General features: G+C 41.1%; 1 protein-coding gene across 4 annotated transcripts in view; it reads right to left on the bottom strand.

The window, feature by feature from the left end:
* LOC133541488 (neuronal-specific septin-3-like) overlaps positions 1-26664 on the bottom strand; it is a 191569-nt gene that overhangs the window by 41734 nt on the left and 123171 nt on the right. Inside the window, exon 1 of one of the 4 annotated variants that reach the window (XM_061884933.1) lies at positions 23462-23544. The exons of 2 other annotated variants lie outside the window; for them this stretch is intronic. The gene's annotated coding sequence lies outside the window, so the exon portion shown is untranslated. Of the gene's footprint in view, positions 1-21444; positions 21693-23461; positions 23545-26664 lie in introns of those variants that run through there. One more of the 4 variants, XM_061884932.1, reaches the window with a different exon arrangement.

Below are 26664 nucleotides of genomic sequence, written 5' to 3' on the forward strand. Positions count from 1 at the left end.
ATGGGTCTACCACAGAACGTTCCTCCTGAAGATTTGATCTTTGTCTGTGTGATATCAGATGAAACAAAAATCGAGCTGTTGGGCAACAATACCCAGCAATATGTTTGAAGGAGAAAAGGTGAGGCCTTTAATCCCAGGAACGCCAGACCTACCGTTAAGCATGGTGCTGGTAGTAATATACTCTGGGCCTGTTTTGTTGCATATGGAACTGGTGCTTTTCAGAGAGTAAATGGGAAAATGAAAAAGGAGGATTACCTCCAAATTCTTCAGGACAACCTCAAATCATCAGCCCGGAGGTTGGGTGTTGGGCGCAGTTGGGTGTTCCAACAGGACAATGACCCCAACACACCTCAAAAATGGTAAAAGAATGGCTAGAATTAAGGTTTTAGAATGGCCTTACCAAAGTCCTGACTTAAATGTGTGGACAAATGCTGAAGAAACAAGTCCTTGTCAGAAAACTAACAAAATTAGCTGTAATGCACCAATTTTGTCAAGAGGGGTGGTCAAAAGTTCAACCCGAAGCTTGCCAGAAGCTTGTGGATGGCTACCGAAAGTGTCTTATTGCAGTGAAACTTGCCAAGGGACATGTAACCAAATATTAACATTGCTGTATGTATACTTTTGACCCAGCAGATTTTCTCACATTTTCAGTAGACCCATAATTAATTCAAAAAAGAACCAAACTTCATGAATTTTTTTTGTGATCAACAAGTATGTGCTCCAATCACTCTATCACAAAAAAATAAGAGTTGTAGAAATAATTGGAAACTCAAGGCAGCAATGACATTATGTTCTTTACAAGTGTATGTAAACCTTTGACCATGACTGGATACTGTAAAGACACACTTCCAGGTTCACCTGACCAGTGAAATGTCACAAGTGTTTGTGTACAGTCTGTGTCTATCGTCTGGTGTGTGACCTAAGAGGATTGGAGCTTGAGCATAAAAGTGCGTGTGGTTACACGTACTCTCAGTTCCAAATGTGATACAGTCATCTGAAACCAGCTTGACTGAAGAATACATGTGAGAATGACTTATGTACGACTGAAGTGTTCCAACAACCATCGTTCTCAGTCTTTCCAAAGACATGCGCGTGGAGAGGAAAGATGACAGTGCTCGTCTGCATCATTTAATCAGCTAAAAATAACCGACTGTAAAACCATTGGAACACAGATAATCCTCATGAGTGGAGACAGAGTAGGAGTACGACACGGTTAAGTCTGGGTTTCTTTAAATCCAAACACATCACTCAAGGGTTGACTGATTCCGTCTTATCCAAATATGTTGGCCTGTTCTTTCACCTTCGCCATTATTTTCCTCTTTATGCTCTACTTACCTTATACAAAACTCTCTTTGAACCACATCTAAACTACTGTAATATCATCTGGTGTAACACCTTTCCTACCTACCTTCATAAATTAGAATTCATGCAAAAGAAAATTATACGGGCCCTGTCATGGTCCAAGTTTAATGCCCCAACTCGTCATCTATTTCATAAATATCATCTCTTAAGACTGACAGAGTTCAATATTTATCAAAATGCTTGTTTAACCTATCAAGTCATTTACAGGCTGAATCTTAGGCTCTGTAGCTTGGTTCCTATCTACCATCCCCAGCATGCCCACAACACTCGTAACTTAGATCTAATAACAGGTAAACATTGTCTACTGGTTTGTACCGCTCCTAGTGTCGTATGCAGGGAACCAAAGATTTGGAACCAGCTTAATGAGAGACTCAAGATGCTGTATCCATTCTCCAACTTCAAAAATAAACTGAAAACTTACCTATTAACCACATATCTTTAATGCCTCATGTGGGGTAGTCTACTGTTGGGTTTTGCATGGTTGAATGAATGTATGTATGTATGTATGTGTATGGTTGCTTTAGTACTATTATCTTGTGTTTATCATATAGCGTTGTTGTTGTTTTGTTTTTTGTTGTTGTGCTTGCTACCATAAATGCAAGATGGCGGCGCCCGGACGGGCTGCGACACTGCGGTGCTCTTGCTAAAGATGGAACATTTGGCGGAAATGCCGGACAGTTCTGCAGACTTCATGGCTGGCTCGCATCGTGGTCACTCCGTGATCACGTACGACCGCCAGACACTTCTGGATATGGACACATCGGGCCGTTTTGGACAGATAGACGCGGGCGTGCTAAACATGCTAACTAGCATGGGGATACATCGGCGGCTACATCCAGCGGCCTGTGAAGCAGCGGAGTCTAGTAGCAGCGGGGGCCGTCTACGGAGCAGACGCCAGCGGTGTGTTCGGAAACGCGGATGCCGAGCGGGGCTAAAAACAAAGCAGAAGGCTAATCCCCACAGAACACCACTTCCCTCCACCCTGAAGACGGATTTAGATGGAAAATGCGAGACTACTGGTCTGGGTAAGGAGTCAGTTAAATTAGAACAAGTTTTTTCTGCTTTGAGTGTTTTAGAGTTGGACATGTGTTTTACTGAGGTGGCTAACTATGATGCGTGCAGTTTATCAAAGCAACAAACAAACAATCGGAAAATCCCCGTTACTGAGGAGGCTAACCATGATGCGTGCAGTTTATCAAAGCAACAATCAAACAATCGGAACATTCCCGTCGTATCAATTCCTAGATATGGTCGCAATTATACTGAATGCACTGGGCATAATAAACACAACATTATTAATATTGCTACTACGGATAATTTGATCAAAAATTCCCTAAAACAGCCCACTACCTATAATATAGGTTTTTTAAACATAAGATCATTGTCTCCCAAAACGTTGTTAGTTAATGATATCATCAGAGACAACAATCTTAACGTCATCGGTCTCAGTGAAACCTGGCTTAAACCAAACGACTTTTTTGCGCTAAATGAGGCATGTCCTCCTAACTTTACACATGCGCATATTGCCCGTCCGCTTAAAAGGGGTGGGGGGGTCGCACTAATATACAACGAAAACTTTAACCTTAGTCCTAACATAAATAATAAATATAAATCGTTTGAGGTGCTTACTATGAGGTCTGTCACACCGCTGCCTCTACACCTGGCTGTTATCTACCGCCCCCCAGGGCCCTGTTCGGACTTTATCAATGAATTCTCAGAGTTCGTTGCTGATCTAGTGACACACGCCGATAATATAATCATAATGGGGGACTTTAATATCCATATGAATACCCCATCGGACCCACCGTGCGTAGCGCTCCAGACTATAATTGATAGCTGTGGTCTCACACAAATAATAAATGAACCCACGCATCGCAACGGTAATACGATAGACTTAGTGCTTGTCAAGGGTATCACCGCTTCCAAAGTTACGATACTCCCGTATACTAAAGTATTGTCCGATCATTACCTTATAAAATTCGAGGTTCAGACGCATGTTCGTCAAACTAATAATAATAATAACTGCTATAGCAGCCGCAACATTAATGCTGCCACAACGACAGCTCTTGCTGACCTACTCCCCTCGGTAATGGCACCATTCCCAAAGTATGTGGGCTCTATTGATAACCTCACTAACAACTTTAACGACGCCCTGCGCGAAACCATTGATAACATAGCACCGCTAAAGTTAAAAAAGGCTCCAAAAAAGCGCACCCCGTGGTTTACAGAAGAAACTAGAGCTCAGAAATTATTATGCAGAAAGCTGGAACGCAAATGGCGCACGACTAAACTTGAGGTGCACCATCAAGCATTTAGTGATGGTTTAATAACTTATAAACGCATGCTTACCTTAGCTAAAGCTAATTATTACTCAAATCTCATCCACCGCAATAAAAACGATCCTAAATTTTTGTTTAGTACGGTAGCATCGCTAACCCAACAAGGGACTCCTTCCAGTAGCTCCACCCACTCAGCTGATGACTTTATGCAATTCTTTAGTAAGAAAATTGAAGTCATTAGAAAGGAGATTAAAGACAATGCGTCCCAGCTACAACGGGGTTCTATTAACACTGACACGATTGTATATACGGCGGATACTGCCCTCCAAAATAGTTTCTCTCGTTTTGAGGAAATAACATTAGAGGAATTGTTACAACGTGTAAATGGAATAAAACAAACAACATGTTTACTTGACCCTCTTCCAGGGAAACTGATCAAGGAGCTCTTTGTATTATTAGGTCCATCAGTGCTAAATATTATAAACTTATCACTTTCCTCGGGCACTGTTCCCCTAGCATTCAAAAAAGCGGTTATTCATCCTCTTCTTAAAAGACCTAACCTCGATCCTGACCTCATGGTAAACTACCGACCGGTGTCTCACCTTCCCTTTATTTCAAAAATCCTCGAAAAAAATTGTTGCGGAGCAGTTAAATGAACACTTAGCGTCTAACAATCTATGTGAAACCTTTCAATCCGGTTTCAGGGCAAATCACTCGACGGAGACAGCCCTCGCAAAAATGACTAATGATCTATTGCTAACGATGGATTCTGATGCGTCATCTATGTTGCTGCTCCTCGATCTTAGCGCTGCTTTCGATACCGTCGATCATAATATTTTATTAGAACGTATCAAAACACGAATTTGTATGTCAGACTTAGCCCTGTCTTGGTTTAACTCTTATCTTACTGATAGGATGCAGTGTGTCTCCCATAACAATGTGACCTCGGACTACGTTAAGGTAACGTGTGGAGTTCCCCAGGGTTCGGTCCTTGGCCCTGCACTCTTCAGCATCTACATGCTGCCGCTAGGTGACATCATACGCAAATACGGTGTTAGCTTTCACTGTTATGCTGATGACACCCAACTCTACATGCCCCTAAAGCTGACCAACACGCCGGATTGTAGTCAGCTGGAGGCGTGTCTTAATGAAATTAAACAATGGATGTCCGCTAACTTTTTGCAACTCAACGCCAAAAAAACGGAAATGCTGATTATCGGTCCTGCTAGACACCGAACTCTATTTAATAATACAACTCTAACATTTGACAACCAAACAATTAAACAAGGCGACACGGTAAAGAATCTGGGTATTATCTTCGACCCAACTCTCTCCTTTGAGGCACACATTAAAAGCGTTACTAAAACGGCCTTCTTTCATCTCCGTAATATCGCCAAAATTCGCTCCATTCTGTCCACTAAAGACGCTGAGATCATTATCCATGCGTTTGTTACGTCTCGCCTCGACTACTGTAACGTATTATTTTCGGGTCTCCCCATGTCTAGCATTAAAAGATTACAGTTGGTACAAAGTGCGGCTGCTAGACTTTTGACAAGAACAAGAAAGTTTGATCACATTACGCCTGCACTGGCTCACCTGCACTGGCTTCCTGTGCACTTAAGATGTGACTTTAAGGTTTTACTACTTACGTATAAAATACTACACGGTCTAGCTCCATCCTATCTTGCCGATTGTATTGTACCATATGTCCCGGCAAGAAATCTGCGTTCAAAGGACTCCGGCTTGTTAGTGATTCCCAAAGCCCAAAAAAAGTCTGCGGGCTATAGAGCGTTTTCCGTTCGGGCTCCAGTACTCTGGAATGCCCTCCCGGTAACAGTTCGAGATGCTACCTCAGTAGAAGCATTTAAGTCTCACCTTAAAACTCATTTGTATACTGTAGCCTTTAAATAGACTCCCTTTTTAGACCAGTTGATCTGCTGTCTCTTTTCTTTTTCTTCTATGTCCCACTCTCCCCTGTGGAGGGGGTCCGGTCCGATCCGGTGGCCATGTACTGCTTGCCTGTGTATCGGCTGGGGACATCTCTGCGCTGCTGATCCGCCTCGACATCTCTGCGCTGCTGATCCGCCTCCGCTTGGGATGGTTTCCTGCTGGCTCCGCTGTGAACAGGACTCTCGCTGCTGAGTTGGACCCGCTTTGGACTGGACTCTCGCGACTATGTTGGATCCATTGTGGATTGAACTTTCACAGTATCATGTTAGACCCGCTCGACATCCATTGCTTTCCTCCTCTCTAAGGTTCTCATAATCATTATTGGATCATTATTGTCACCAATGTTCCACTGGGTGTGAGTTTTCCTTGCCCTTATGTGGGCCTACCGAGGATGTCGTGGTGGTTTGTGCAGCCCTTTGAGACACTAGTGATTTAGGGCTATATAAGTAAACATTGATTGATTGATTGATGTTTAATCTTTCCATGTATATATTGTCCTTTGGACCCCCTGTCAAAAGCTTCTTCTAGCTTATTTGGGGGACCCTTTCATGTACCAACATCTTTAAATGATGATATTCACCACTATTATAAATGTTATATGGTATTGTGAATAAACTTGTAAACTAAACTTGTAAACTAAACTCTTAGAACAAATCTAGGATGGAAATGTGCAAACGTAGCATGTGCAGTGTGAGCTTTACAAAAACATCCATTTTGAGGATAATCGCTTCCTGAGTTGGTAGTTACTTCAGACACAGCACCTAGGAGCTTTCCTGAAAAGGACACACATTTCCAAGACAAAATCAACAATGACATGCACACAGGGATCCTCACCCGGAGACTATGTAATGACTCGTAATGCATGTGAAAAGCAAACAGTGTCAAAGACATACTGACACAAACTCATTTACTAAGAACACAAAAATGGAACGACACACACACTGCAGGGAAAAACGGACACAAACTCATTAACTAAGAAAACAAGAAAGAGGAAAGGTACATAAGACGATGCTGAGATTTTGTACTGGTCAGTACTGGCCAGTGGATGCACAGTAGTGTTGTGTCGTTCGCGAACGATTCGTTCGAAATAACTAATCTTTTGAGTGAACGTACTGAACCGAATCACTTCCTGAACTGATTCGTTCCTTTCTCAGTTCAGTTAAACTCCGCGGCGACCATGCCGGTATGAGTGGAACTGGTGCGAATCACGTGATTCACGTTCGCCAACGTACTGACGCAGAGAACTGACTATGTCGCGACGTGAATCACGTGATTCGCGCCAGTTCCACTCATACCGGCATGGTCGCGGCGGAGCTTAACTGAACTGAGAAAGGAACGAATCAGTTCAGAAAGTGATTACTACTACTACTACTACTGTGAAAACGATGATGATGTGTTCCATATTTAAGTTGTTTAATGAATCTGAATGAGCCTACGGCTTTGCACGTTGTTTATTATATATATATTTTTGTTATTCTGAATTTACAACTCCCTGGCGCTGTTTTCTATTGTTTTCATAATGTTTTATAATGTTTTATCTTGTTGTTTGACTTACTGTTTGTAATTGTTGAAATTTATAAATAAACATAAAAAAAAAAAAGAATCACGTTCGCGAACGTACTGACGCAGGGAACTGACTGTGTCGCGGAGGATGACGTCACATTGAGGATCTCATTGAGTCACTTTGCGCGTCATTCATTGGGTGCTGAGGGCTTGTGTCGTTCGCCAACTGACACACAGCGAGATCTGCCGCTGGGGAAGCTGTTACTGACTGACTCATGATTCGCCGACCTGCACACATTTTTTTATTCAATTTTTCATATCGTGTTTATTATATACCGCTTTTAGAGTGATCATAATTGTTTAAAAAATAAAAAAACACATTGAATGTGATATAAGAGGAAGAGTGATTTTTATTACATTTTTAATACATGTATGTTTTGTTAGAAACATTACCTGTTAAAATAATAAAATGTAATGTGAAAAAAGAAAACTTCTAACACATTTTAGAATAATTTTTCTATCTTGTCAAATCCACTATGAATTGTTCAAATAAATGTAATGTAATAATGTAGAAAATAATTGCATTTCAAACACATTTAAGAATACATTTCTATTTTGTCGTCGAGTCAAATGTTAAAATGTAAAAATAACAATACCATTTGTAAATTTGTATGTAATTTTTACCACTTTAAAAAACTTTTTTTTATTTATTTTGTTTTCAGATCCATTTTAAAATGTCATGGACACTTCATGGAGAGGACACAAAAAAAAGAAAATAATATTTGTAACAAATTTAAAAATAAATTGTTATTATCTTGTCAGATTCACACACAGCGAGATCTGCCGCTGGGGAAGCTTCTATTGACTGACTCATCATTCACCGACCTGCACACAGAACTGCTGCTGCAGAAGTGATTCAATGAACGAATCTTTTGAACGAATCAATTTAAGGAACTGATTATAGTGTTTCAGTACAGTCAAAAGAACTGCCGATCCATCACTAAAGCACAGTAAATGCAATGAAACCACCTGAAATAAATGTGTAATTAACAAAAAATGGACGCTTGTTGTACTTTATATTCGCCACCTGAATTTCAAACAATAATGACACCTTTTTAAATCTGTCTTTGCCATTTTGCATTTCTAAAACAGGTCGGTCTAGGTTTATGATGTTTTGGAGCTATGACACACTCCCATAAATCATCATTACTGTACTAAAATAAAAATAGCTACCATATTTTTCGGATTATAAGTCGCTCCGGAGTATACGTCGCACCGGCCGAAAATGCATAATAAAGAAGGAAAAAAACATATATACGTCGCACCGGAGTATAATTCGCATTTTTGGGGGAAATTTATGTGATAAAACCCAACACCAAGAATAGACATTTGAAAGGCAATTTAAAATAAATAAAGAATAGTGAACAACAGGCTGAATAAGTGTACTTTATATGACGCATAAATAACCAACTGAGAAGGTGCCTGGTATGTTAACGTAACATATTATGGTAAAAGTCATTCAAATAACTATAACATATAGAACATGCTATACGTTTACCAAACAATCTGTCACTCCTAATCGATAAATCCCATGAAATCTTCTTCCTCGATGTCGCTTCAAAACAACTCTGCCAACTCCAAAGGTATGCGCCACTTCCTCTTGTCGTTTTCTGCTGCATATTTCACTACGTCCAGCTTGTAATCTGCAGTATATGATTTCCTTTTCGGTCCAATTTTTGTTCAACCCTTCTCAGTTTTTATAAATTACCGCCAACCATGAAATAATCCATTTTAATAGCTTCGGCAGTAGCATATAGCAGTTAGCATTCCATGACCCACAATGCACTTCTGCTATGACCCTCCCCTTCCAAATTCTTATTGGCTGACGTGTGTGTGACGATTGCTGACATTTTCTTCATCTCTTCCGCGAATGAGATAAATAATATTAGTTGATATTTTGCGGTAATGTGTTAATAATTTCACACATAATTCGCTCCGGAGTATACGTCGCACCCCCGGCCAAACTGTGAAAAAAAATGAGACTTATAGTCCGAAAAACACGATAGTTACATGCAGGTAACTAGTTAATACAATTGTGGAATAACTATACCAGTGTTTTTCAACCACAGTGCCGCGGCACACACTACCATGAGACACAGTCTGGTGTGCCGTGGGAGATTATCAATCCATCCATCCATTTTCTACTGCTTGTCCCGTTCGGGGTCGCGGGGGGTGCTGGAGCATATCTCAGCTGCATTCGGGCAGAAGGCGGTGTACACCCAGGACAAGTCGCCACCTCATCACAGGGCCAACATAGATAGACAGACAACATTCACACTCACATTTTCATACTAGGGCCGATTTAGTGTTGCCAATCAACCTATCCCCTGGTGCATGTTTTTGGCGGTGGGAGGAAGCCGGAGTACCCGGAGGGAACCCAGGCAGTCACGAGGAGAACATGCAAACTCCAAACAGAAAGATCCCGAGCCCAGGACTGAACCCAGGACTACTCAGGACCTTCGTATCGTGAGGCAAATGCAGTAACCCCTGTTCTACCGTGCTGCCCAGAGATGATCTAATTTGGGTTAAAAATATTTTTTGCAAACCAGTACTTATAGTCTGCAAATTATGTGTTGTCGGTGAGTGTCGGTGCTGTTTAGAGCTCGGCAGAGTAACCGTGTAATACTCTTCCATATCAGTAGATGGCAGCCGGTAGCTAATTGCTTTGTAGAAGTTGGAAACAGCGCGGCGGCAGCGTGCAGGTTAAAAGGTATCTAATGCTTAAACCAAAAATAAACAAAAGGTGAGTGCCCCTAAAAAAAGACATTGAAGCTTAGGGAAGGCTATGTAGAACAAAACTAAAACTAAACTGGCTACATAGTAAACAAAAACAGAATGCTGGACGACAGCAAAGCCTTACTGTGGAGCAAACACGGAGTCCACCATGTACATCCAAACATGACATGACAACCAACAATGTCCCCACAAAGAAGGATAAAAACAATTGAAATATTCTTGCTAAACAAAGTGAATGCTGGAAATATCGCTCAAAGTAAGAAATGAAACTGTTATAGGAAAATACCAAAAAAAGAGAAAAAAGTCACCAAAATAGGAGCATAGGACAAGAAATAAAACACTACACAGGAAAAAACTCAAAATAAGCCACGGCGTGATGATAGTGATGCGTGGTTGGTTATGGTTTAAGGTCATATCCAACAATTGCAATTTTTTACTGTCGTTTTTTTTAATACTGGTGGTGTGCCTCTGGATTTTTTCTACGCAAAAAATGTGCATTGGCTCAAAAAAGGCTGGAAAACACTGAACTGGACAGGTTAATTGGCAAGACTAAAGTGGCCCTAGTGTGTGAATGTGAGTGTGAATGTTGTCTATCTGTATATGTTGGCCCTGTGATGAGGTGGCGAATGCAGCTGAGATACTGTAGGCTCCAGCTTTCCAGCGACCCCGAACGGGACAAGCGGTAGAAAATGGATGGATGGATGGATGGACTACATGACTACACTGAGGAAGGACGTCCTTTTTTTCTTACTTTTTAAAAACTTTAACCTCCAATGCGTGAGGAAAGAAAGTACGAGTGAAAAGAGAAGTGAAATTAGACATCTTAACATGCTCAGAAAGTGCAGAAACCTAGACCCATGTTGACTACGTGTCATTGAAATCTCATGTTTTTGGATAAATAATGTGCTATGCATTGAATAAAAGTTGCAAACAATTATGGTCCAAAGCCACTCAACTGTTGTGACCATTAAGAAAAACAATGGTACCTTTAACATGTGAAAAGATCCGCAACTATGAAGTGGACGGTGATAACCAAGTGGTCTCATTTTGGAGATTTTTTTCTTTACATTTAGGCCACTCCTCCCTTCGGGCATGCAAAACAATCACACGGACGAACGTATTGAGTAAAGTTAGTGTTTTTAGTCTTTTAATGCCATTGCTATGTAAACAACCTATTTTTTTTTTAGCTTTCTGTTGAGCCAAGTGGTTAGAGTGTCTGCCCTGAGATCGTTAGGTTGTGAGTTCAAACCCCGGCCGAGTCGTACCAAGGACTATAAAAATGGGACCCATTACCTCCCTGCTTGACACTCTGCATCAAGGGCTGGAATTGGGGGTGAAATCACCCAAAATTATTCCCGGGCTTGGCCACCGCTGCTGCCCACTGCTCCCCTCACCTCCCAGGGGTGATCAAGGGTGATGGGTCGAATACAGAGAATAAGATGCAGCACACAATTATTATCTGCGGCAACCGTCTGGACAATTTAGAAGCACTCTTCCAACATAATCTACAACACAACCACTTTTAAGCATGGTGAAACCTGGGTAATACTGGGACAAACTGCGATGGAGCTCTGGAATGATCCAGATGCAAGAAAATGCAGTATTTCAAGATGTTTTCAGGAGATTTTGGCATGACCTGTAATATGTGATTTTAAGTTTATGGGGTTTTCCATATCCAATGCTTAGTTCCTGTCCTGTGCGCCATTATGGTAGTTTTCACTTCCGGTTTTCTTGTCCCCTGAAGCACCTTAAAATTAGTTGCCGACTCACCGGTTCCTTGTTTGTAATTAAGACTATTTCAGTTCAGCTGTTGCTGCTGGGTGGTGTTGGGACATTGTGAATGGTTCTCCTTATGGATGCTCACTTCTACACGCCGTTAGGCTTTTCTGTCATCCAGCATTCTGTTTATTTGGTTCTTGTGTAGCCATTTCTACATTTCGGTGCATGCCCAAGCAGCACTTGTCCTTTGTTTCTTTGTTTAGTCAACAAAGATGCTATATCAATCAATCAATCAATCAATAAATGTTTATTTATATAGCCCTAAATCACAAATGTCTCAAAGGACTGTACAAACCACTACGACTACGACATCCTCGGAAGAACCCACATAAGGGCAAGGAAAACTCACACGCAGTGGGCAAGGAGAACTCACACCCAGTGGGACGCCAGTGACAATGATGACTATGAGAACCTTGGAGAGGACCTCATATGTGGGCAACTCCCCCCGCCCCCAGAGGACCGAAAGCAATGAATGTCGAGCGGGTCTAACATGATACTGTGAAAGTTCAATCCTTAGTGGCTCCAACACAGCCGCGAGAGTTCAGTTCAAAGAGGATCCAAGACTGCAGCGAGAGTCCCGTCCACAGGAAACCATCCCAAGCGGAGTCAGATCAGCAGCGTAGAGATGTCCCCAACCGATACACAGGCGAACGGCCCATCCTGGGTCCCGATGAGCGGTCCATCCTGGGTCCCGACTCTGAACAGCCAGTACTTCATCCATGGCCATCGGACCGGACCCCCTTAACAAGGGAGGAGGGGACAGAGGAGAAAAAGAAAAGAAGCGGCAGATCAACTGGTCTAAAAAGGAGGTCTATTTAAAGGCCAGAGTATACAAATGAGTTTTAAGGTGAGACTTAAATGCTTCTACTGAGGTAGCCTCTCGAACTGTTACCGGGAGGGCATTCCAGAGTACTGAAGCGGAACGGAAAACGCTCAATAGCCCGCAGACTTTTTTTGGGCTTTAGGAATCACTAATAAGCCGGAGTCCTTTGAACGCATATTTCTTGCTGGGGACATATGGTACAATACAATCGGCAAGATAGGATGGAGCCAGACCGTGTAGTATTTTATACGTAAGTAGTAAAACCTTAAAGTCACATCTTAAGTGCAAAGGAAGCCAGTGCAGGTGAGTCAGTATAGGTGTAATGTGATCAGACTTTCTTGTTCTTGTCAAAAGTCTAGCAGCCGCATTTTGTACCAACTGTAATCGTTTAATGCTAGACATGGGGAGACCCGAAAATAATACGTTACAGTAATCGAGGCGAGACGTAACAAACGCATAGGTAATGATCTCAGCGTCGTTAGTGGACAAAATGGAGCGAATTTTAGCGATATTACGGAGATGAGAGATGGCCGTTGTAGTAATGCTTTTAATGTGTGACTCAAAGGAGAGAGTTGGGTCGAAGATAATACCCAGATTCTTTACAGAGTCGCCTTGTTTAATTATTTGGTTGTCAAATGTTACAGTAGTATTATTAAATAGAGGTCGGTGTCTAGCAGGACCGATAATCAGCATTTCCGTTTTTTGGGCGTTGAGTTGCAAAAAGTTAGCGGACATCCATTGTTTAATTTCATTAAGACACGCCTCCAGCTGACTACAATCCAGCGTGTTGGTCAGCTTTAGGGGCATGTAGAGTTGGGTGTCATCAGCATAACAGTGAAAGCTAACACCGTATTTGCGTATGACGTCACCCAGCGGCAGCATGTATATGCTGAAGAGTGCAGGGCAAAGGACTGAACCCTGAGGAACTCCACACGTTACCTTAACATAGTCCGAGGTCACACTGTTATGGGAGACGCACTGCACCCTGTCAGTAAGATAAGAGTTAAACCAAGACAATATCATATCATCCCAACAAGCCTGTTTCACAGGTTTCCCTGTGAACCGGGCACATTTTTTCAACCCATGCGGTCCCCCCGAGTCAAAATGTTCGGGGACCCCTGGGCGTAGGAAACAATATTATTTGATAAGAATAGTTTTGAAGTTGGACGGAATATCGAAAGATCCCGGAGAGAGTCCCATGTTCAAACTTGCAACATGACAAACACCCACAACCCAAATACCAAAATAGAATGGCTCAAAAGAAAACTTCTGGAGTGGCCAAGCCAAAGTCTGGATCTTAATTCAATTAAGTGGAGGACATGGCTGTGCATCCACAAAACCACTCAAACATCAACCAGCTGAGAGAGTTGCGTCTGTGTCAGTCTGTGTGAAACTAATAGATGACACAAGATCTAATTCATCCATGATGATTCTTAATGATCACTGCCCCGAAACAAATACATAGTAAGACTCTAAGCGCCTGATTTACTATTTATCACTAAGAGCTAAATACCACGCACTAGGCAGCGTATGCGAAAAGTAAAATACCTTAATTGATGTCCCCACATTGCTGGAGAAATACTATACAGGAACACATTCACACACTACTTTGCATTGAATCCCCTCAACAATGAACAAAAGAGGGTATTTCCTGGCACATTTAAAAATCAATTAAAACGCATCAGCAATTAAACATATCTTACGTAGTACTGTCAAAATAAAATTGCAAAAAAACATTAAAAGTGAAAAATAAAATATTTGAACTCACAATTTATAAGCCGTATAAGCTTATAAATAACCCTCATCGTCCACTGCTTCGAGTGGAAATGGCGGGTCTTTCCACACTTCATCGCCAGAAATCCGGGTTGTAGTTTCTCTTTAAATATCCTTCTTGAAAATGGCCTTGCAAATATATATCTGCCACCTAATCAACGTTTTGTTCTCCTTCTCTGCTATGCTGGCATGGCTACACTGCAACACTTCCTGCTAAATTGAAACTTGTGATTGGATACTCGCCCTGCGATGAGGTGGCGACTTGTCCAGGGTGTACCCTGCCTTCCGCCCGATTGTAGCTGAGATAGGCGCCAGCGCCCCCCGCCACCCCAAAAGGGAATAAGCGGTAGAAAATGGATGGATGGATGGATGATTGGATACTCACTTTGGAATGACAAGTGAGTATCCAATCAAAGTCTCGTTAACATTAGGCTACTTAAATAGGCTACTGTCAACAACTTGTGATCCGATTGGCTATCGCAACTGTCCATCAACTCTGTGTTCTCAAATTCATCCGCTAACCACAGTGGTGGCCTATAGTATGGTCATAGCTTAGAGATGCATTTTGACTAACCACCTAAGTTCAAAGTCTGGTTGAGGGAGCTTGTGGGAATCCTCCACATTAAAAAACAGAGATATGAGATATGTGGTAATTTACATAAATTTTGTGATGTGTGGAGACCGATCTTGGAATACCTGAAACTGTAGTCAAGAAGTATCTGTCTTGGCATTATTGGTGTGATTGATGAAAGTGGACAATCAAGTGATATGTAAAGCCTCTTTGTATGTAATTTGTTTTTATACATTATAATATGTGTAAAAAACTTCTTCATTCATTGGTTTTATTTTCATTTTTTATTTATTTATTTTAATAATTTGTATTAAGAAAACTGAAAATAAAAATACTTTGAAAAAAATAAATTATAATTCATCCGCTAACGGCCCAGGTGAGTATCCAATCACAGGACGCGTAAATGTCACGTTCAACGTGAAGCCATCTACAAGGCCTTACTGACAACAACTGGAGATCTGATTGGCTATCGCAACTGTCCATCAACTCTATGTGCCCATTACCCTTACAGTGCACGGACGCCATAAGCTAGCTAAATTATAATAAATAAATAAATGGGTTGTATTTGTATAGCACTTTTCTACCTTCAAGGTACTCAAAGCGCTTTGACACTACTTCAGCATTTACCCATTCACACAAACATTCACACACTGATGGAGGGAGCTGCCATGCAAGGCGCTAACCAGCACTCATCAGGAGCAAAAGTGAAGTGTCTTGCTCAAGGACAAAACGGACGTGACGAGGCTGGTACTATGTGGGAATTGAACCAGGTCAATATACAGTGGTACCTCAGTTTTCATACTTTTCATACCTCAGTTTCCACTTTTATGGTTCTTTTTTTTTTGGTTCAGTTTCTAAAAAAAAGTGTCAACTGTCTCTAATATCAGAGAACATTGCACAGTACAAACTAAAATCCCACATGTGGGTGACTCAATCCCTGGGCTTTTTTGTATTGTGTAAGACTGCAAAATTAGCCACCACGGGGCCAAGGAAAGTTGTGAATGCCAGTGTTCTGATTTAAAAAAAGCAAGAAACACTATTAAAAGAAAAAAAAACTTATAGCAAATAATTAAGGTGGCATCTGGAACGGTTTAGGGGATACAGTGCAGATATTGAGCTGAGCTAGTGTGTAAAGATTGTTGACGTTCACAATAAAGTTAAATTACATATTTTTCTAATTAATATCTTGTTTAAAAATATATCAATACATCTTAAACACTCTTATACTCTGAAATGGAATATGTGGTTTAAAAACAGGACACATTGGCTGTGGGACAGTACACCCACATAGAGAGGCTTACAAGGCTACCTTGAAGCCAAACCCTCGTCAACTAGACGATGACATCTAGGTGCAAATTAACTCATGCAACATAATTGCCCCCAAGGCACTGAAGTCTGACACTCATCTTGAATTTACACAACGTGCCGTGAGTCATGATATGACTAACAACGGCATCATATCTAGAGTAAGAATTTTGGGGAACTGGAGTTTCAATATCACATATCATGGAGTGTTTGGATCAGACTAAAAGAGCAGGTATTAAACAAGTGTGTCACTCTGATCAGCTGTGTAAATATTCGCTCTTGCATGTGAGTAAAGCTCACACAGATATACTGTAGTACTCTACGCACAGGACATAATATTACAATATTTGGACTTCACTACTCTGTGTGCTTGTTTACCATTATCAAGTGCAGAGATCAGATCTTGTGGGATGCATTTTAATCATGATATTAGTCACTTAAGTTCTGTATCACACTTAGTCAGTTTGGATGACATTTATAATGGTCAAATGAATGGATGGACAGTTAGAATCTTTGTCCAAGTTAAATATATATATATATATATATATATATATATATATATATATATATATATATATATATATATATATATATATATATATATAGGTGTGGGAAAAATCACAAGACTACTTCATCCCTACAGAACTGTTTCATGAGGGGTTCCCTCAATCATCAGGAGATTGATCAATCATCAGAAGATAAAAATCTCCTGATGATTGAGGGAACCCCTCATGAAACAGTTCTATAGAGATGAAGTAGTCTTGTGATTTTTCCCACACATACATATTGCGCTCTACCACGGTATCGAGCACTATTCTCTGGATAATCCAATCAAGACATATACATATATTAGGGGTGTGGGGAAAAATTGATTCGAATACGAATCGAATCGTTTACGTTGTGCGATTCCGAATCGGTTCTCATTTTTTAAAAAATCTATTTTTTTTAATTATTATTTTTTATCTATTTATTTATTTATTTATTCTAATCAATCCAACAAACCACTACACAGCAATACCATAACAATGCAAACCAATTCCAAAACCAAACCTGACCCAGCCACACTCAGAACTGCAATAACCAGAGCCATTGAGAGAAGACACAAACACGACACAGAACTAACCAAAAGTAGTGAAACAATAATGAATATTATCAACAACAGTATCAATATTAGTTATAATTTCAGCGTAGCAGTGATTAAAAATCCCTCATTGACATTATCATTAGACATTTATAAAAATAATAAAAAAGAACAATAGTGTCAAAGGGGCTTACACTTGCATCGCATCTCATAAGCTTGACAACACACTGTGTCCAATGTTTTCACAAAGATAAAATGAGTCATATTTTTGGTTTGTTTAATAGTTAAAACAAATTTACATTATTGCAACCAGTTGATAAAACGTTGTCCTTTACAATTATAAAAGCTTTTTTAAAAAAAAATCTACTCTGCTGGCATGTCAGCAGACTGGGGTAGATCCTGCTGAAATCCTATGTATTGAATGAATACAGAATCGTTTTGAATCGGAAAATTATCGTTTTTGAATCGAGAATCGAATCGAAAAAAATCGATATATTATCGAATCGTGACCCCCAAAATCGATATTGAATCGAAACGTGGGACACCCAAAGATTCACAGCCCTAATATTTATATATATACAAACACACATATATCCAACACACATATACAGTCTAAGTTTACATACACTTGTAAAGAACATAATGTCATGGCTGTCTTGAGTTTTCAATCATTTCTACAACTGTTATTTTTTTGTGATAGAGTGATTGGAGCACATACTTGTTTGGTCCCGAAGTTTGGTTCTTTTATGAATTTATTATTGAAAATGTGACCAAATCTGCTGGGTCAAAAGTATATATACAGCAATGTTAATATTTGGTTACATGTCCCTTGGCAAGTTTTACTGCAATAAGGCACTTTTGGTAGCCATCCACAAACTTCTGGCTGAATTTTTTGACCACTCCTCTTGGCAGAGTTGGTGCAGTCCAGCTAAATTTGTTGGTTTTCTAACATGGACTTGTTTCTTCAGCATTGTTCACACGTTTAAGTCAGGACTTTGGGAAGGCCATTCTAAAACCTTAATTCTAGCCTGATTTAGCCATTCCTTTACCACTTTTGAGGTGTGTTTAAGGTCATTGTGCTGTTGGAGCACCCAACTGCGCCCAAGACCCAACCTCCGGGCTGATGATTTTAGGTTGTCCTGAAGAATTTGGAGGTAATCCCATTTACTCTCTGTAAAGCACCTGTTCCATTGGCAGCAAAACAGGCCCAGAGCATAATACTACCACCACCAGGCTTGACGGCAGGTATGGTGTTCTTGGGATTAAAGGCCTCACCTTTTCTCCACCAAACATATTGCTGGGTATTGTGGCCATTTTATTCCCTCTGACATCACATAAACAAAGATAAGACCTTCTGGAGGAAAGTTCTGTGGTCACTTGGCTCACCAAAACCGGACGGCGGGTTGTGTACCTTCCAGCATCCACAAAACATGTAGCTCGTCCAAGTATGACGTAAAAGATGCATCCAGGTCCCATTAATGTCACATTTTCATTTAGAAGTGACATATGACAAGTTAAAATTCCAATTGGATTTAGACTACCTCCTGATATACCCTAATCTGATGCAAAAAGATCAGATTTTAAGTACTTTCAAGACTTTAGACTGTAAAAAAATATCCGATCCCTGTCACTTAAGGACAAAATAAATCTAATTTGGTTTGCAGTGTAAACAGGGCATGAGTAGTATCCTTGAGCAAGGCACCATACTCTCCCCATTGCTCCCCGGAAAGCAGACCTTTTCCACCATTACGCAAAGATTTTTTTTTAAGGTGTGTTCACACATGTAGTCATGGAACTGTAGTTTACAGGGCCCCCGGCTAAATTGGGGCCGAAAGCAGAATTCTACTTTGAGCTGGAGTGACCAGGAAATTTTTTGTGGTACAGGGAGGGACAGCCCCACTGGTCTATTCCCACTATCAGGAAGTTATGTGATCGCTGGAGGTTGTCTATCAGTTAGTTAGAGTAATTAGTTTGTTAGTTAATTGGCAAAGTAACTCGAAAAATGATGGGAGAATTTTGATGAAACTTTCAAGAAACGTCAGAAATTTGATAAAGACCAATTGTTTAGATTTTGAGAGTGATTATAATCATTTGGGAGTGTTTTGAATCATTTTTACTATGTTACCTTATGTTTACATTGAAATATGGACATGTACTGTATTTACACTTATAGCTGGGGCCGGCAATCCGTGGCTCTAGAACCGCATGCGGCTCTTTAGCGCTGCAAAAGATGGTTTTTATTTTTGGTTTTAAAATTGTTTTCTGTAGGACTACAGACATGGAACAAACCTTCTTAATTGTTAGCAAGCCAACTGTTTGATATGTTTGTGTTCATACTTCACTGAGGACAGTATTTGGTGAGCGCCATTTTGTTCCACTAATTTCGGCGGTCCTTGATCTCACAGTAGTTGTGTGAACTGCAACAACAGTCTGTTTACATGTACAACTTTCTCCGACGCTGCCACAGAAAGATGTGTTTTATGCTACTCCTGCTTTGTCTCATTTTGTCCACCAAACGTTTTATGCTGTGCATGAATGCACAAATGTGAGCTTTATTGATGTTACTTACTTGTGTGGACTGTTAATCAGGCATATTTGGTCAGAGCATGACTGCAAGCTAATCAATGCTAACATGCTACCTAAGCTAGCTGTATGTACATATTGCATCACTATGCATTGTTTGTAGGTATATTTGAGCCCATTGAATTTCCTTTACTTATGACCTCTGTGTATTTAATTTGGTACACCGGCTTCCTCCCACTTCCAAAAACATGCACCTGGGCATAGGTTGATTGGCAATACTAAATTGGCCCTAGTGTGTGAATGTGAGTGTGAATGTTGTCTCTATATCTGTGTTGGCCCTACGATGAGGTGGCGACTTGTCCAGGGTGTACACCACCTTCCGCCCGATTGTAGCGTGGACGTGGACCACTTTCAACTTAAACAAGTTGAAAAATTTATTGGGGTGTTACCATTTAGTGGTCAATTGTACGGAATATGTACTGAACTGTGCAATCTACTAATAAAAGTATCAATCAATCAATCAATCAAAAAAGCTGAGATAGGCTCCACCACCCCCCGTGACCCAGAAGGGATTAAGCGGTAGAAAATGGATGAATGGATGTCTCATAACACATTATCTGTATGTAATATTGGCTGCAGTTCTGATGGGTTTTGGTGTGCCATGTTGTTCCAGACCACAGCAAACGTTACCCAGCATGCCAACAATTGTAATAAATCCATTAGAGGAAGACAGCCTGCTGTTTCTTATAACTTTAACTTGGACACACACATCTATACCTTTGGCCATACCAATCCAGTAATTTCCGGGAGTTATCTCACCCTCGAAAAAGCCCATGTTTTTTTACTAATGTCTTCCAATGTTGTAAACATAAGTAGCATAAATATATTACATTTCAACATTTCTGTTAACGCAGATTTGCATTAGTCTGCGACATACATCGTCATTTTGATAGCCTATGCTAATATAGACACTTAAATCATAAGTTGCCTTCTTTATAAGACTTATGTAAGGCTTTTAATTTTTTGTGCCGCCAAAAATATTTTCATTTTTGGTCCCATATGGCTCTTTCAGAATTTGCCTGCCCACTCCTGGCTCATAGGTTTATATTTAACTTGTATTTATTCATTATTTTCATTCAACATATCCTAGTTGCAGTCACATTTGGCAACCTCTTAGAAAGCGTTTTGGTCCATTGATGCTGCCGGCGTTCACACTTTCCTCAGTCAGGACTACAGTCCACTGGGAGGCGGTTTCTGCCCCCGTTTGGTTAGGTCCTTTTGGTCCTGGAGTACGTTCACACTTGACCAGAAGAGCCAACGAACTCTAGTCGGTTTGAACCGGAATACAAATGAAAAGCATGATTATACTTGTTAACGTTGATAAAACGAAAGGCTTGTGCTCTTTTTATAAAAACCTCTTTTGACAAGAATTATTTTATAGTACCTACTTGGCAAATAAACGAGCAAGTATTGACTACGTTTATAGCCATCTGGGAGTCTTTTACGCCACAATAAACATCCTTTAAGGATTGCTTGAATCAACAGTTTCAAAGAGGCCTGCAAACAACGCCGTCCCCTCCTCCCTCATTCTGACCGCCAAAGTGGACCAGTCCTGTCAGCTCTCATTGTTAGCCCCAGAGCCCGGGTGTACCCCACTCATAGCCATGGGGGATGCGAGAAACAAAAAGAAAATTCCTACCTTCAACCAACCATCCCACTTGTGTGATGCTCTGGCAGGCTCCGAAAACAGCGATTTGGTAGAACTCTCTTGTGGTTTTGGTGTTCTTAGCTTTCCTTACAGCAAAGTTTGTACACAACTACAACGGGGATGTCCTGCACTCTTTCTTTGTATCTTTCCTTCTCTGACTGCCTCATGCTCTCTGCGTCTTTCCTGATGTGAGGAGAAGTGTAAAGGAGCCGGCCAAAGAGAGGGAAAGAGAGGGGGTGTTGGTCGCTAAAAGCAGCACCAGGATCCATTGACATGCAAATAGCCAAGGAGCTTCCACTAATCCCCATGTGGAGAAGGATGCCTCCCCTTTGCCTTGTCCTCCCCCCTCTCCTCTGTCAGATTCATTTACCCTGTACTGCTTGACCTGGACTGGGACGCACTGCCACCAGACTGAAGATCACGTAGGTCTGGATTTGGTTTGCAGCATAAACCTATTAGCCGAATAGATCCTTAATCTCGTATCTTTGGATACTAACAATCATCATCCTTCCCTTTCTGATTCCAATCATCAAACGACTGTAAAGAAACCCTTCACAACTGATTTGCTAACAAACCAATCATGAGCCAGTCAAACACCACGTTTCCATGTACTAAATTAGTCAGATTTCTTATATAAAGGAGTTTTCCGTATTTTCACACATACATGTGAAGTCTACAGCTCTGTAGTATAGGGGTTAATGCATGTGCCTCACAATACAAATGTCCCGTGTTCGATCCCTGGGTCTTTCTGTGTGGAGTTTGCATGTTCTCCCCGTGCCTGCGTGGGTTTCCTCCGGGTACTCCGGCTTCCTCCACCCTCCAAAGACATGCACCTGGGGATAGGTTGAATGGCATCACTAAATTGGCCCTACATGTAGTGTGTGAATGTGAATGTTGTCTGTCCATCTGTTTTGGCCCCATGATGAGATGGTGACTTGTCCAGGGTGTACCCCGCCTTCTGCCCGAATGCAGCTGAGATAGGCTCCAGCACCCCCCGTGACCCTGATAGGGACAAGCGGTAGGAAATGGATGGATGGATGGATGGACATGCACACTCTCTAATGCAACTATTGGTCATACGTTATGTGCCTCCCACGAATGGGGGGCGCTTGTTTCCTTTTAGCGCAAATTAATATATTGCCTTTACGGTTGACCTTTGACGTCAAACAAGGTATCTGTGGCTCCTTACAAATAAATTGATTGATTGATTGAAACTTTTATTAGTAGATTACACAGTGCATTACATATTTCGTACAATTAACCACTAAATAGTAACACCCAAATAATCAATCAATCAATCAATCAATCAATCAATCAATCAATCAATCAATCAATGTTCATTTATATAGCCCTAAATCACTAGTGTCTCAAAGGGCTGCACAAACCACAACACAAACCACTACGACATCCTCGGTAGGCCCACATAAGGGCAAGGAAAAATCACACCCAGTGGGACGTCGGTGACAATGATGACCCAGTTTGACGTCGGTGACAATGATGACTATGAGAAGCTTGGAGAGGACCACATATGTGGGGAACCCCCCCCATAAGTTTTTCAACTTTTTTAAGTCTAGGTTCACATAAATCAATTCATGGTAGCAGTCTCTGTAGTTCAGTAGTACTTGAGGCCCGCTGTAATATTCGCACAGATTACAAATATTACATCTCTAATGGCTATGCCAGGGTTTCGGGAACCCAAAATGTTGAAAGAGCCATATTGGCCCAACAAAAAAATGTTTATTAAATACAAAATTAAAGTAAATTTTATTTCTAAAAAGCTTTTCACAGATAAAATCTCAAAGCGGTGTACAAAACCGAGGTGAAGTAAAACAACAATACAATGTAAAACAAGAGGTGCAACATCATAAAAGGATACACAGTATACTAAAATGATAATTAAAAGGTGCATTAACTAAAAGCTTTACGAAAAATGTTTCTTAAAAGTTTCAATACAGTCAAGATCACGGAGGGACTGGTGCAAATTGTTCCAGAGTCTGGGATAACTAACCTGGAATGCCAGGTCTCCACGGGTCTTAAAGCAAGTTTTTGGGATCTTTAGAAGACCTTGGCCTGAAGACCTGAGGCGGTGCCCTGAAGAGTAGGGGCATAGCAAGTCAGTGATGTACTGAGGGGCCCCACCACAGAATGTCAGGAATAAAATCTTAAACCCAATGCGGAATTTAACTGGAAGCCAATGAAGACTGGATAGAACAGGGGTGATTTGTGCTGTTCAGGGTGTACTGGTCAAAAGTCTTGCAACCGCATTTTGTACAGTCTGAAGTCTCTTTAGCGTTGACTTGTTGAAGGGAGTGAAAAGAGAATTGCAATATGTTAATACGAGACGAAATGATCATTTCGAGATCCAATTTTGAATACAAATTATCTCACCTTAGAAATATTTATGAGATGGTAAAAGCCTTATATAAGTCTTGTAATTAAGGCAACACATGATGTAATTGTCTATATTAGCCATATTGGCCTACTACTGTATGTGTCGCAAGCTGACACATACCTTTGTTGACAGAAATGTTGAAATGTAATAATTATTCTACACATTTTTACAACATTGGAAAACATTAGTAAAACAGAAGCTTCTCGGAGGGATAACTCCTGGCTTAGAATGGCCAAAGGTATAGATGTGTGTGTCCAAGTTAAAGGAAATGGCAGGCTCTTCTTCTAATGGATTTATTACAATCTTTGCAAGCTGGGTACTGCCCATAGAGATAAAATGTCATGAGACAGGCAAATATAATATGAATACACAGAAAACATAAGTAAAGGAAATTAAATAAACGAGGCACAATGATGCAATATGTACATACTAGAGATGCGCGGTTTGCGGTCTCATCCGCGGTAAACCGCGGGTCGGGTGGGTGACATGAAGAAAAAATACATTTTAATTAGATTCGGGCGGGTGGCGGTTGAACCATCCGGAAATATTTGATATACATGGTTCTGGGATCGGTATCCTTTACCATTCAAAAAGCCATTTAAGACCCGTGTCACAAAGCGAAAAAGACAATAGGAGACGCTAATATTCTCTAGAATGACTGCCGGCAGTCACCCGTATAATAAGTATTAGGGCGTGCTATGAAGCCATTGGCTTTGTCGCCTTCTACAGCATGTACGATCTGCTTGTCAGTCCAGCATCATGTTGTGTGTGGCTTCCGCAGAAACACGCACACGACTGCAAGGCATACAGGGTGACACAAAGTACACTAATGGTTGTGATATAAACAATTTTAACACTCTTAGTAAGATGTGCCACGCTGTGAAGCCACACCAAACAAGATTGACAAACACATTTCGTGAGAACATCCTCACAGTAACACAACACAACAAATACCCAGAATCCTTTGTATCCATTACACTTCCTGACTATTTTATACACCGCACTAGCGCATCTCTAGTACATACAGTTAGCCTAAATAACATGTTAGCATCGATTAGCTCGCGGTCATGACACTGACCAAATACGCCCGATGAGCACTCCAACAAGTCAATTACATCAACTAAACTCACCTTTGTGCATTTATCAACAGCAAGGAAAGTTTGGTGGACAAAATGAGACAATGAAGGAGTAGCATAATTTCTGTGGCAGTGTTGAAGAAAGTTGTACATGTAAACCAACTACGGTGAGATCAAGGACAGCGGAAATTTGTACGACAAAATACTCTCATCAGTGAGGCTTTTGTATTATAAATAGTGGGATTTCTAACAGGGCTTCACGTTGGCAGAGGGGTAAGTGCGTCTGCCTCACAATACAAAGGTCCTGAGTAGTCCTGGATTCAATCCCGGGCTCGGGATCTTTCTGTGTGGAGTTTGCATGTTCTCCCCGTGAATGCGTGGGTTCCCTCCGGGTACTCCGGTCTCCTCCCACCTCCAAAGACATGCACCTGGGGATAGGTTGATTGGCAACACTAAATTGGCCCTAGTGTGTGAATGTGAGTGTGAGTGTTGTCTGTATATCTGTGTTGGCCCTGTGATGAGGTGGCGACTTTTCCAGGGTGTACGCCGCCTTCCGCCCGATTGTAGCTGAGATAGGCACCGCGCCCCCCGCGACCCCAAAGGGAATAAGCGGTAGAAAATGGATGGATGGATGGTTGGATGGATGGATCGATTTCTAACATTTCAGAAGGTTTGTGTCATATTTGTCCTCCTACAAAAATCATATTGAAATTGTAAGGTTGATGATTTAGGATGTAAGAATGAAAAATGTTTTCAATATTGAACCGGTGGCAGAGGGGTTAGTGCGTCTGCCTCACAATACGAAGGTCCTGCAGTCCTGGGTTCAAATCCAGGCTCGGGATCTTTCTGTGTGGAGTTTGCATGTTCTCCCTGTGAATGCGTGGGTTCCCTCCGGGTACTCCGGCTTCCTCCCACCTCCAAAGACATGCACCTGGGGATAAATTGATTGGCAACACTAAATTGGCCCTAGTGTGTGAGTGTGAATGTTGTCTGTCTATCTGTGTTGGCCCTGCGATGAGGTGGCGACTTGTCCAGGGTGTACCCCGCCTTCCGCCCGACTGTAGCTGAGATAAGCGCCAGCGCCCCCGCGACCCCAAAAGGGAATAAGCGGTAGAAAATGGATGGATGGATGGATTATCTTACATGTACGTTTTTGGGGCCCAATCCCTGTGCAGTTATTGGACTGAAATTTTTATTACTTTGTCTTTAGTACTTGGCGAAAAGATCGAACCGAATCCGTTACATTATGTGCAGCTCGCCGGCGTCTTCAATTTGGCCCACGAAACGACGAGCGTTTAATAAGGGATCTGACCGCAGGGAACATGCACCATATGCATCATAAAAAAAATAAGAAGTACACCCATTTAAATCCATTACAAAGCATGATAGGAAAATACAAACCACTTTCTCCACTCCTATCCATGTTTGGCGCATTTTAGCTGCTTGATATTTATAATTGATTACAAAACTTTAAGGACGTAAACAATTTGGAGTCCAACTTTCACATACTCTTAATATCCAAATATGTGATTTAAATATCCTTTATTTTAGTATAATGTGTACACCTATTCATATATATATATATATATATATATATATATATATATATATATATTAGAGATGCGCGGTTGGAAATTATATAATCCGCAACCGCATCACCAAAGTCGTCATCCACCCGCCATCCACCCGAACCATTGGGGTGTATAAAATAGTCAGGACGTTTCATGAATACAAAGGGTTCTG

The sequence above is a fragment of the Nerophis ophidion genome, linkage group LG23 (assembly GCF_033978795.1).
Source record: "Nerophis ophidion isolate RoL-2023_Sa linkage group LG23, RoL_Noph_v1.0, whole genome shotgun sequence".
In the NCBI taxonomy this organism is placed as follows: Eukaryota; Metazoa; Chordata; class Actinopteri; order Syngnathiformes; family Syngnathidae; genus Nerophis; species Nerophis ophidion.